Source organism: Xenopus laevis, chromosome 3L (assembly GCF_017654675.1).
Source record: "Xenopus laevis strain J_2021 chromosome 3L, Xenopus_laevis_v10.1, whole genome shotgun sequence".
Lineage (NCBI taxonomy): Eukaryota > Metazoa > Chordata > Amphibia > Anura > Pipidae > Xenopus > Xenopus laevis.
In genome coordinates, this window is record NC_054375.1 from 157861250 (window position 1) to 157875222 (window position 13973).

Below are 13973 nucleotides of genomic sequence, written 5' to 3' on the forward strand. Positions count from 1 at the left end.
GGCTTTGTGCCTTCCATTAGTAGATGAGATCCTGAGAATGGTAAGACCAATAGAAATGTAAGTAAATAGTATGAAGCAAAAAGGGAAAAGAATGAAAGGTATGGTAAAAATAATGTCTGTCAGTTCCAAAACATTTTTGCTGGAGCAAGAAAGCTCAAGAAGGGGAGACAAATCACAAAAATAATGGTCTAATACAGATCGGCCACAGAACTGCAAATGACTTATGAGAAGAACTAGAACTAAAGACACCATGAATGATAAAACCCAACACCAAAAACTCATGTACAGACAAAGTCTGAAAACCATAATAGAGCCATACCGAAGTGGATTGCAGATGGCCAGGTAACGGTCGTAGGACATGACGGTGAGGAGAAGGCACTCCAAGGAAGTAAAACTGCGTGAGGCAGTCACTAACATATATTTTGCCTCCTCCACTTAATAATAACCATAACAAATTTGGAGTAATGTTAGTAGTGAGCAAGATATCAGACAGAAACAACTGGGAGAGAAGGACGTACATGGGAGATCTCAAGGCTGGAACTGTTACCACTAATATAATAAGGAGAAAATTCACAACTAATGTCAAAATATAAATGCAAATAATGACTATAAAGAGCAATGTGTTCACTGGCTGAATATTCTGAAATCCCAATATCAGAAATGATGTAACTGTTTGATTCATCCTGACCATTACCTGTAGATATGAGAACCTGACAGAAATAAAAATATAGTAGACATATCTTTCTTGTTTTGTAAAATGTTGCATTTTTTCTATAATGATTCTTATGTGTTATTGTATCTAGGTCCATCTTGTATACAGGAGGTCATCTTGTTCATCTGGCTCATAACTTGGTTGTTGGCTCCAAATAAAGATTGTTTCTTCACTGGCATCATTGAATTATTTCTTTTTTAACTTTTTATCCTACTGCCAGCTCAGACATTGCACAGAAGGAGATGCACTTGTTGAGTGCCTAACTCTGATCATAGTCATATTATATCACATTGTATATGAGGTAAACACGGGTTGTTTTCTTTAATGCAGTGCTGACTGGAGACAATGTATCTGTGAGCAGGTGATTATTGCATATATAGAGAGAAGAAGAGTTAATTAAAAATGAATACTACCTCAAGTAGAACATTATCTTGTAACCTAGGTGAATATGAGCGATGGGGTAATGGTAAGAATATTAGGAAATGTTTCTAACTTCATTCAAGGAATAACCAGTAGAAGACATAAGTTTACGCTACAAGCTTATGGGAGTTATATTTGCTTTACAGAGCACAGCAACCAAAATGGATTCATGGGCCATTGACCAATGTTGATGAGCTTTTACATAGTTACATAGTTACATAGTTACATAGTTACATAGTTAAATCGGGTTGAAAAAAGACAAAGTCCATCAAGTTCAACCCCTCCAAATGAAAACCCAGCCCCATACACACACCCCTCCCTACTTTTAATTAAATTCTATATACCCATATCTATACTAACTATAGAGTTTAGTATCAAAATAGCCTTTGTATTATGTCTGTCCAAGAAATCATCCAAGTCCCTCTTATAGTCATTAACTGAATCAGCATCACAACATCACCCGGCAGTGCATTCCCCAACCTCACTGTCCTCACTGTGATGAACCCCCTACTCTGTTCCTTTAAATGAAACTTCTTTTCTTCTAGTCTGAAGGGGAGGCCTCTGGTACGTGATTCTCTTTATGGGTAAAAAGGTCCCCTGCTATTTGTCTATAATGTCCTCTAATGTACTTGTAAAGTCTAATCATGTCCCCTCGCAAGCACCTTTTTTCCAGAGAAAACAACCCCAATCTTGACAGTCTACCCTCATAATTTAACTCTTCCCTCCCTCTAACCAGTTTAGTTGCACTTAGTCTCTGCACTCTCTCCAGCTCATTTATATCCTTCTTAAGGACTGGAGTCCAAAACTGCACTGGATACTCCAGATGAGGCCTCACCAGGGACCTATAAAGAGGCAAAATTACGTTTTCATCCCTTGAGTTAATGTCCTTTTTTATGCAAGACAGAACTTTATTTGCTTTAGTAGCCACAGAATGACACTGCCCAGAATTCGACAACTTGTTATCTACAAAAAAAACCTAGATCCTTCTCATGTAAGGAAACTCCCAACACACTGCCATTTAGTGTATAACTTGCATTTATATTATTTTTGCCAAAGTGCATAACCTGCATTTATCAACATTGAACCTCATTTTCCAGTTTGCTGCCCAGTTTTCCAATTTAGACAAATCACTCTGCAAAGTGGCAGCATCCTGCATGGAACCTCTAGTTCTGCACAATTTAGTATCATCTGCAAAAATAGAAACAGTACTTTCAATGGCCACCTCCAGGTCATTAATAAACAAGTTGTAAAGCAAGGGACCTAGTACAGAGCCCTGTGGTACTCCACTAACAACACTGGTCCAATTAGCCAGTTCTCTATCCAGGTACAAATACTATGTTCCAGGACAACATTCCTTAATTTAACCAGTAACCTTCTGTGTGGCACTGTATCAAATGCTTTAGCAAAGTCTAAGTAAATCACATCCACTGCCATCCCAGAATCAAGGTCCCTGCTTACCTTCTCATAAAAAGAAATTAAGTTAGTCTGGCAAGATCTATTACGCATAAAACCATGCTGGCACACACTCATAGTATTATGATTTGCTATAAAGTCCAGTATCTTATTCTTTATTAACCCTTCAAAAAGCTTTCCTACCACTGACGACAGACTAACTGGCCTACAGGTCATTACAGGAGCTAGCACGTTTGTGCTGTCTCAGCAGTTAAAGTTATCAGGGTTAAAATATATATGTTTAATTGCTTATGTTTATATGCATACCCATTGTTATGCTGCCACCTGCTGACCAAGGTTGTATTGCAAGCTCTGTATTTCCTTGTTTGTAAACCCTCCTCCTATTCCTTCCTTATGTGTGACATCAGTTCCTCCCATCATCCTCTTGTGTTCCTGCCTTCCATGAGTGAGGAGCTACAGCTTAGAGGTTAGGAAGGAAATATTCTTTTTGACCTGCAGCACTTATTCATCCACTGCTACATTGTTTATCCACCTCAAATAAAGCAGCTTTGTGGACTACAAGTGTCTGGTGAGTTCAGCTATCTGGCAAAGATTGTCCTCAGTGGTTGTTACAGCTCCATACAGGCCCAGCAGGGAGGTCTCACGGGGATTCAGCCATTATTACAGCAATTGGAGTCAGAATAACGTTAGTTAATCCTACCTTACCTACTGCTATAATCCCACCATAGAGATATAGTGAATAAAGTACCCCCTCTTGTAAAATATAAGGATATTATAAGTTACCGAGGAGTTTCATGACCATATAAAAGTATGAGGCCGAAGGCTGAGTGTTTTTATACAGGTCATGGAACTCCGAGGTAACTTCTAATATCCTCATATTTTACAACTGGGGGTACTTTATTTATTATAATACACAAGTTTCAGTGAGTCATGTGACAGAAATGACATCACTACTCACCGTTTATAACTGATGACATCAGAACTTACTATTTATAAGGATATAATTTACAGGATATTCATGGCTTTTGTGTATTATATATATATATTGTGGTGAGGTCACTACCAGGATACCTGGGAAAGTTCAGGACGGAGCTTATTTATGCCCCAGGTTCCTAACAGAGTGGTTCCGGGACTGCTAGTCCAGCCCGGTGTTTTGAGTTGTCCTGAGGTATCTCAGGTGGTTAATTAAAAAGGCAGCTCAAGCCAGAGTGGAGAGTTCCTGGCTGGGAAAAGACACAGGAAAGCTGCCTGTGTGAGAGGGATTGAAATCACCAAAAGGTTTGGGATTTTACGTATTCCTGTATGTACTTTGTTTTGGGGAGACAGGCGGTAGGCCTTCTCCTGGTAGTTAGGAAAACTGACCTGTATTAGTTAGAAGCCCATTAAGTGGCAAGGAGTATATTTTGAATTGTTCATGTTGTTTTGCTGAAAGTGAAAATAAACTGCCAGAAAGAAACTACCCCCTTATGAATTCTGATTGTGCCGTGGGCTGCTTTTCCCCCAGAAAGCTGATCCCAGCTACCTAAGCCCTTACAATATATATCTATCTATCTATATATATATATATATATATATATATATATATATATATATATATATATATATAATTTATCAAAGAATACCACACTCACAAGTCTTAGCAACAAAACAAAAGTGTTTTTATTGAAATCCAATGTTTCAGTCTCATAAAGTGACCTTCCTCATAAAGCGAGAACTGCAAGTGGCCCACTCCTTAAAAACCCTCGGTGCAAAAAAAATGGTGCCAAAATTAAATCATGGCAAACGTAAAAAACCATAGAGACTGCCAGCTCTACGTTGCAATAAACTGCTCACTCTATGATACAGTTCACTATACATACTCTATGGTTTAATACATCCCAGACTCTAGGGTACAATGCACAAATATTGTCAATACAAAAAGGGTATAGAAAGTTAAGTGTTCTAATAATGTGTGAGCACAGAAGAAAAAAATGAGAACAAATTGTAAAAAGTTAAAATTATAAACAGCACTAAACGAGTTATACTGTACATCATGACAAGGTGGGTAAATGAAGTTTAACAGCTATGCATAAAGACCAGAGGCTCTACACCAACAAAATTTTCATCACCAGAGCTCTGCAAATCCAACATATGGGAATAGTTATCTCTATATGCATTGCTATGGGATGTTAGAAAGCATATTTATCAAAGGATGAACGTGAAAGTTCACCATTTGATAAAATTTAAAAATGCCATAGAAAAGTATGGAGTGATCACTGCAAAGACACTTAGAGGGCCATTAACTAAAATCTAAATGAATCTCTATTTCAAATAATATTTAAATAAAAATAACCATAACCAAACTCTAATACCTGATTTTACTTTATTTATTATTTAAAAAGCTCAATTTAATCAGTTTTGGTAACATCATCCTTACTTTTCCCTGCTTCTTTTTCCTTACTTAATGTCTCACTATGGGGTATATTTATCAAAAAGTGAAGTTAGAGATCTCCACAGTCCTCTAGAGTGAAATTCCGCCACTCTCTATTTATTTCTATGACATTTTGAAAGGTGTATTTATCAAAGGATGAACTTTCACTTTCACCCATTAATAAATACTGTTTTAGAAATCTCATAGAAATGAATGGAGAGTGGCAAAATTTCACTCTAGAGGACTGTGGTGATCTAAAACTTCACTTTTTGATAAATATGTCATTTCTGTCCAATTATGGTTCATACCATGTTCGTAGTGGGCGGTATACCACAAGCAGTTTGGGTAATAATAAAGGACTTTGCACTGTTTCACATGAAAGTTCAGTTCCTTAAGGCTAGTGGGGTGCTCTCTGGTTCTCCCATATATTCAAAGCTCTCTGCACAGACAACATCCTGCAAAAATCAGCATAAATAGAAACAGTACTTACAATGCCAATCTCAAGGTCATTAATAAAAATCAATAATAATTTAAAAAAACAAAGGGTCAATACCCCTGTAGTACTCCACTAGTTTGCACATATAAAATTATGTGTTTTATTTGCTCCCTTATAGTTGTCTCTGCAACATCAATACGTTCCATATCATCAGTTTTTATTAGATACAAAAAAAAAAAATATCTTTCCTAGAAGGTTACTGAACTGTGAAAAATAAAATGTTATCATAAAAACATGTTAGCCAGTGGCATAACTTTATAGTACTGGCCCCCCACAAAAAATCTTCAAGGGGGCCCCACGTGCCCTTAAATTCTTATTACCCCACTCCCTGCCACTAACATCTCCTGCTCCATGCTGGTCACTCTCTGTCATGGCTACCCCATTACTTCAGTCAATGTATGAACAATGGAAGTCACCTATAAAAACATTACCTAGTTATGAAGCCACTTCCTCAAGTAGATGGCCTTAATTGTTCTTACTTATATTGGGTAGCTTGTAGCAATACACCAATGATAATTTTCTTTTATTTCTTTTATTATAGTTAAGTCCAGCTAAAATCCGTAGCCAGCCAAAGTCAACAACAATGTCTCATTAGGCATCTCCAACAGTAATGTAATAGGTGGCAAAGCAGAAAGAGATGCCACAAGTTTACAGACGGGCTGGACAGTGTTCATTGTCCTCGTTGCATAGCTCTAAAATGTCTTGATTTATTATTTTATTCTTCAGTCCTTCGAGTAGTCCCCAAAACAGCTGATTTCCAAATGCTTGCGCATTTTCACTATGTGCATTCCCTTTGAATATAAAATATTAGATCTAAACAGTAAATGAAATACTGTAGAGGATTTGACTACCACCTACCAATACTGCATAACATTGAGGGGCCTTGCAGATTTAGGGGATCTGGCTGTCATGGAAACAGGACTAGGGCAGATTGATGGCATAATTAGCCAGGTTGGGGTGTAACTCAGTGGGGAATGGGTGGAAGGAAGAGGAATCACCACGAAGTACATTTCTGCTAAATTTGTTGTACTGGTCATACTGTACCTGGTGATTTACTAGCTAGACCAGTATGATTAAAAAAAAAAAAGCGGAAGCACGATATTAGAATTACATATAAATGAAAAATAAAATAAATTCTACACTGCACCAACATCAATGCATTTTCCTATAATGGATTGTTATGTTGAAGGTCTAACAACACTAACATTATTATGTTTGGCAAACTGAAGAAAATTGCATCTTCACTTAAACAATAACCAGTACAGGTATGGAATCTATTATCTGGAATTCTTGGGGCCTGTGGTTTGTTTTGGATCACCATACCTTAAATCAACCAAAAAACTTCTAAACCTTATCACCCGATTGTGTTGTTTTGCCACCAGTATGTATGAGTGTACTGTATGCCAGCTTGGCCAGGATCAAATACAAGGTACGGATAATTATTTCCTTTAAATCGACTTTAAGGGAGGTGACCTTTACATAATTCTGGATAATGGATTTCCAAATGAAAATTCCCATACCTGTAGTAGACATAATCTGAAAAACTAATATACACTCCACTCATCATTGCTGACACAGGTGCCACCCACTGCATCATAATATGACATTCTAGAGAGAATTCAATTTATTGTTTTTGAAACTCAAGTAAAAAGTTTTTTGTTTTGTGAGTGGAAGAACTTGATTGTCATTCTCAGAACCCTAATCTCAACCCAACATCTGTGGGATGAATTGCAACACTGATAAAAACTGGCTATGATCACCCAACATCAGTACCCCTTATTATTTTTGAATGGAAGCAAATTTTATTCAGTAGATGTTAAAGAAGCAGCAAAGTGGGAACCAATTTCATATTAATGGTTTTGGAAAAAAGATTAAATATGTTTAGCCTTATCACATGCCTGTTGTTTTATTGACCTTGAGAATTACCTAGTGACAGGAAAATATTAAAGTTTAGATTTAACATAAAGATTATGAGTATTTGTCGCAACCCCACTCCCAACATTTGGCTTTATGCAAAAAGGTTTTACTTCTTTACCTGTTGATGGGCTAAAGGAAACAAATGCTGATTTATAACCTTTCTTCTATAACCATGCAATAGTAGCAAAGACTTACTAGAAGAAATACATTGATGAATCCATAAATAAGGTGGTGGCATGGTATGGTTGAACATCAATTAGTTTGGTGCTGAGGACCTGGCCTTATACTAGCTAGGGCAATATGTGCAAGGAATTTGCTCTGCAATTTTCTGTGGGGGCTACCCTTGTGTACTCCCAGTTTCCTTTTGCATACTAAAAAATAAATAAATAAATAAGTGGCTGCTGGTTTCTATAACCATGTTTGAGTTGCCTTACATTGTAAGTTTGTAAGTTAATCTATATAACTGATGAACTTTACCTCTAAAGAACAATATCTAGTATAGGTCAATCTAAAAACAACTGGACTTGCTGAGTAATCAATGAAGACGTTTCACTACTCATCCGAGCAGCTTCTTCAGTTCAACTGACTGGTGTGGGAAGCAACCAACCAAGTTTGTTTGTTGCTAGATGTGTGCCTTAACACCACATACTTCAAGTACAAGAACCTTTTTTATAGACAGAAAAGAGTAGTGAAACGTCTTCATTGATTACTCAGCAAGTCCAGTTGTTTTTAGATTGACCTATACTAGATATACCATGACCTGGATGAATGAAAATCTTCATAGTCTAAAGAACAATGTGACATTCAGCATTAAATAAATTTCTGTAGGCCAACTTTAATCTCATTATTTCTCAGGCTATATATAATTGGATTGAAAAATGGTGTTCCAACTGTATACAGAAGAGACAGTATCTTATTCATATTAAATCTATGTCCCTTGGATGGTGCCATATAAAGGGTAATGATAGTTCCATAATATGTGCACACAACAATTAAATGTGAGCTGCAAGTGGACAACGCTTTGTGTCTTCCATTGGTAGAAGAGATCCTGGCAATGGCAAAACTAATGGAAATGTAAGTAAAAATTATATAACAGAAAGGAAAAACAACAAAAGGTAAGGCCAAAATAAGATCTGTTAGTTCCACAACTTTGATGTTTGAGCAAGACAGCTCAAGAAGAGGTGCAAAATCACAAAAATAATGGTCTAATATAAATGGGCCACAGAACTGCAAATTACTTATGAGAATAACTAAAACTAAAGCCACAGTAAAAGATGAACCCCAACACCTAAGTGACATTGAGAGACAAAGTTTAATGTTCATAATAGAGCCATATCTGAGTGGATTGCAGATGGCCACGTATCGGTCATAGGACATGACAGTGAGGAGAAGACACTCTGCGGATGTGGAAACACCATAAAAGAAAAATTGTGTGAGGCAGTCAGTAACACAAATTTGGCCTCCTCCACTTATTAATAACCATATTAAATTTGGAGTAATATTAGTAGTGAGCAAGATATCAGACAGAGACAACTGACAGAGAAGGATGTACATGGGAGACCTCAAGTTTGGAACCTTTACCACTAATATAATAAGGAGAAAATTCCCAGCTAATGTCAAAATATAAATCCAGAAGATGACCACAAAGAGCAATGTGTTCACTAAGTGATTATTCTGAAACCCCAAAAGCAGAAATGATGTAACTGTAGTTTGATTCATCCTGAGCATCACCTGTAGACAAGAGAATCTGGCTGTCGCATAAACTTCATATAAAACGTTTGTGTATGGAAGGTAGATATACACATATTGTACGGTATGTCTCATATTTTTGTAAAAGCATATACTTATTTTAAAATATATCTGCCAGATACTAGATTACTACAAGTGATGGATGTTATGTGGCATTGGATATAGGTATACAAACGGTTGGCTTGGTGATCTTTCTCACAACCCAGTTGTTGGCTCCACCGCTGAATAATAAAGAGTTTTCTGCTTTTTTTCTTTAATGTTTCTGGTATCATTGGAATTGTCTCTTTTTAGCTTTACCACTGTCAGCTCTTGCTCTTGGATGTTGGTATTTACAGCTGTGTAAGTAATAACTTTTCTGCATTGCCTTTTAATGGTCCTGGACTCACTAGAACCTTTTCCACTACCATCTGGTGTATAGAAGTATATGCACTTGTTGTACAAGCTGAATTCTTACATTGATACTAGCCATATTATATCACTTAGTATATGCTGTACATGTGGGTTCAGTACAATATTTTCAAAAGATGCAAATGAGGATCAGTTACTCTTTATAAGAAAGACTTTTTCACATTTAATGCAGTGCTGGCTGGATACAACATATCTGTGATGGCTTTATGTGTGAGAGCGGGTGAATATTGCAGATAAATCGAGAGTGCATATATAAAAGTAATACCACCTAAAACAGACAGTTACCTTTTAACTGAGATGAATATAACTGAAGGCCTATTGACAGTAATACAACCATTCATTGTAAATGGAATAATTGTCTTTGACTCCACTCAAGCAATAAGTAGTTGTAGACATAAGTATACTCTGCATGGATAAGGGATGGTGGTGGTTTTTATATATCTTTAGAATTAACCTAACCTAACCCTGGAGGATACAATTAAGCTTGCTATACAAAAGCTGTTTTCATCATTATAAAAATATTTCCCTTGACTGATAATGGATCTTTGCTCACTTGAGACTTATAAAATGATATTCGGTAAACAAGGACTATTGTCCATGAGAACCTACATGGAAGCTGAAATTGTGCTTGGGCCACTGTCCTTAGAACCTGTGGATTTTGCAGTGGCAATATTGCGTGGTTTTTTTTTGATTAGTAATGTACACTGTTTAATTGCTTTAACTATGTTATTATTTTTATTATTATTAACATTATTATTATTATTATTAATATTATTATTTTTAGAGCAACATATTAAGCAGCTCCAACATATTATCCTTACGTGTTTTGTGTTACACACACTTAGATGATTTGACATAATAAATACACATAATAAATATATTCTTACTTAATTCTATTGCCTGGTGGAAGATTACCTTTACTAATTTCTGGTTTGGACCACTCCCTTTGCTGAAGGCTCAGGGTGGTGCACCTGGGCCTCTTCCATTACTTGGTGAGTTACTATTTGATGTTGGACTACCATTCTCTGTTTAAGAGGTTTTTTTTGTGTCAACTTTTCTATGCAGAAAACATTGTAGTCTATGGGCGGTGACTTTTTTATGGCAATAATCTTTTCTGCAAATGTTTTCAGTGGTTTCATGAAAATATGTGCTGATTGTGAAATGCAGAATTTTGCAGCGAATCCATGTGACCATTCTGTACAAACCTCCCAAAATAACAAATATGGAAATTGTACTGCTGGACCGAATCCATTTTATTTACAATTAATTATTTTGGAAGGCTTTAATTTATCATGCAATGATTAAATACACCCAGGGCCACCATCAGGGGCCCGGGCCTGAAGGGGGGCCCAGAAATGCTGAACTTTTTGAAAGAGCTGGGCCCCCCCCGAAGCCGCGTCGCCCTTCCAAAGTCCCGAACAACCAAAATGCAGAAGTGCAGAAAAGCCGAACAGCCAAAGTCCCAAAGCGGCGAAAAGACCCGAAGCCACAAAAAATAGCCGAAGCTAAAGTCCCAAAGTGGTGAAAAATCTGAAGTCACAAAAAAAGGCGAAATTGAAGTCCTGAAGCGGCAAAAAGACCCGAAATCACAAAAACAGCCGAAATTGAAGTCCTGAAGCGGCGAAAAGACCCGAAGTCATGAAAACAGCTGAAATGTAAGTCCTGAAGCGGCGAAAAGACGATAGGAGGCGAAGTTGAAGTCCTGAAGCCATGAGTTCAATTTTACTGAACACCAATGTGTGTTTTTTTTATTTTTTTTAATCCCCTGGCCACCAATGTATTATTTTAATACTCTATAGGCCCCTGCCACCAATGTTTTTTAAAAAAATATTCTTTGGGGCCCCAATTTTTTTTAACTTATAAGGGGGGCCCTAGCGCCAATGTTTTTTTAAAAAATATTCTTTGGGGCCCCAATTTTTTTTACATGTAATGGGGGCCCTGGTACCAATGTTTTTTAAAAAATTTTTTATGGGGGGCCCTGGTGCCAATGTTTTTTTTTAACTTATAGGGAGGCCCTGACCACCAATTTTTTAAACATGCATCACTCACTACATATGGCATATGTCTCAAGTTTTGTGATGATTTTTAGTCAACACATTGACTGCATTTTTGTGGGGTAAAAACACAGAAATATATTTTTTACCTGCCAAACTGCAAAGCAATGCTGAACCTAACGGTTTTTATAAAATTTCTGAAAATTGTCACAAAGCTTTAATTTTACCCCATTATATGCCCCACATTTCGTAAAGTATCCGCATAAACCATCCTAAATATGAACGACAGGGGTCTACTGAACACTTTCATGCCCAATATTCACAGATTTACCAAACTATGTGGCGCACAGAGACGCCCAATTGGATATATAGTAGATAAAATTTACAAGACATAACAAAATAATACAGAAAGTGTGAAATTCAAATAAATTACTAAAATCCAATAAAACCACACAAATCTATGCTTTTTTTTTTTCAGACTAGTGTAATCAGACATCAGAATTACAGTTTGAATATTTAAGCTTGGCAAAATAGGTTTTACGGACAGAATAAAGCAAGCAACAGTTATGCAGCGCTGAAAATGCAATAAAATGGCTAACAATGCACCACAATCCCCAAAATTTCAAAATAATCACCGAAATAACATACAAAAGGTATTGCACAGTACGGTTAGCGAATACGCTATTCGCAAAGGCAATAAAACATTTTTTTCAGCCAAAAACACAACGATGCAATATGGAAGAAAAAAAAAAAAAGCTACACAACAGTGTATGTGTGTGTGCATGTGTACAATTGGTAAATTGCATGTTATGTGCATGTGTTTGTGTGTGCAAGTGTATGTACCCCCCCAAGTGTGTGTGACCCCCCTGATCCCCCAAAAAATGTATGTGAGTGTGTGTAAGTGTAAATCTAAGCATGTATTAGTGTATAAAGTGTGTGTAAGTGTATTTTGTGTGTGTGTTACATTAACCTGGGGTTTGTAGCAGATCTGTGTCCATGATGGCAGGAGGAGTGGAGAAGCAGGAGGGAGTCGCCAGATCAGTTGATCCGATGCGTGGGCGTCGCTGGAGGGACCCGGAAGTGCAGGCAGCAGCAGCAGCGAGCAGACACGTGCGTCTGTTGCGTTTATGGGGCCCCTGGACGATCGCGCCCCAGGTGCCCCTTTCCCACCCGCTCCGCTCGTTGCCTAGGGGGTTCTGAGCGAGCGGGGAAGGAGCGGGCAGCATTTAAAGCCGCTCCTGAGCTCCCCCGCCCGCATATGCTGCAGAACGTAGAATCTACGTTCTGTGGCATTTCAAGATACTTTTCCACAGAACGTAGATTCTACGTTCTGTGGCACTTTAAGGGTTAAATTATCCACAGTTAAATTATCCACAGGTTAAAGTGATGACGTGCTAATCAGTTCATTTAGTAGGCACAAAATAGATTAAACCTAGCGCCCAAATTCATTGATTGCAGTATTGAAAAGGACATTAATAGAAAGTGGAGTTGTCCCAAAAGAACTAACTGTATCTGTTGCTGTCTAAGGGACGCCACAAAGTTGGAGTAGACAGAGAGTCAAGGACTGTGGTCTCAAAATTACCTTCCCTATCTGTGGTGAAGAGACTAGTTTCCCTGAAAAAACACAAATCCAGGACCTTGTAGAAAGTAGGAGAGAGAGTGTCACGATCGGCACCCAGAATCCAGAGCCAAGGCTAGGCTCCCTGGTCTCGGCTCTTGCTTCCACCTTTAACAGCCGCCTTTCACCTCGGGAGGAGCTCTCGGGTAATTGGATGCCGCCAGGTCTTAATAAGAGAGGAGCCAAACGAGGGTTCTGGACAAGCAGAGGGGCACGATCGTTTAACAAAGTCTTTTGGGCAGAAGATCACAGTTCAAGGTATAGACGTAAAGAGTAGTCAAAACAGGCCGGGTCAGTGCAGGCAGAACACAAGCGAAGTCGGACAGGCAAGGGTCAAAACCAGAAGATCAAATCAGAAGAGTCAAGCCAGGCACGAGTCGGATTACGGATTTCGGAATAGTCGGATAACAGGCAGAGGTCGGGATTACGGTAGTCAGCAAAGTCAGGCAGGCAGGGTCAAAACAGGAATCAGAATACAAACAGATCGCACCCAGGAACTAAGAAATGGAACCTAACAACGGGCAAACATTATAGTTACAAGGTCCCTTTAATACTATTTGAATTTGGTGCCTTTGCGCAATGAAGCCAGCATCAAATGCGTAAAAAACACGGAAATGCATGCCGAGCATGCCATAGAGCAAACCGGCAGCCAAGAGAGAGGATCAATGCGGCGGGTGTCCCCGCCGAGAGCGCGGCGGGCATCCCCGCTGGCCAACTAGCCCACCAGGGTGAGTCTTCACAGAGAGTAAGAGAAAACAATGAATTACAGGCTAAAAATTCAGACATATTATTAAAAAGAGTGCAAAGTTGATAATAAAAAATTGTTTTGGATATAT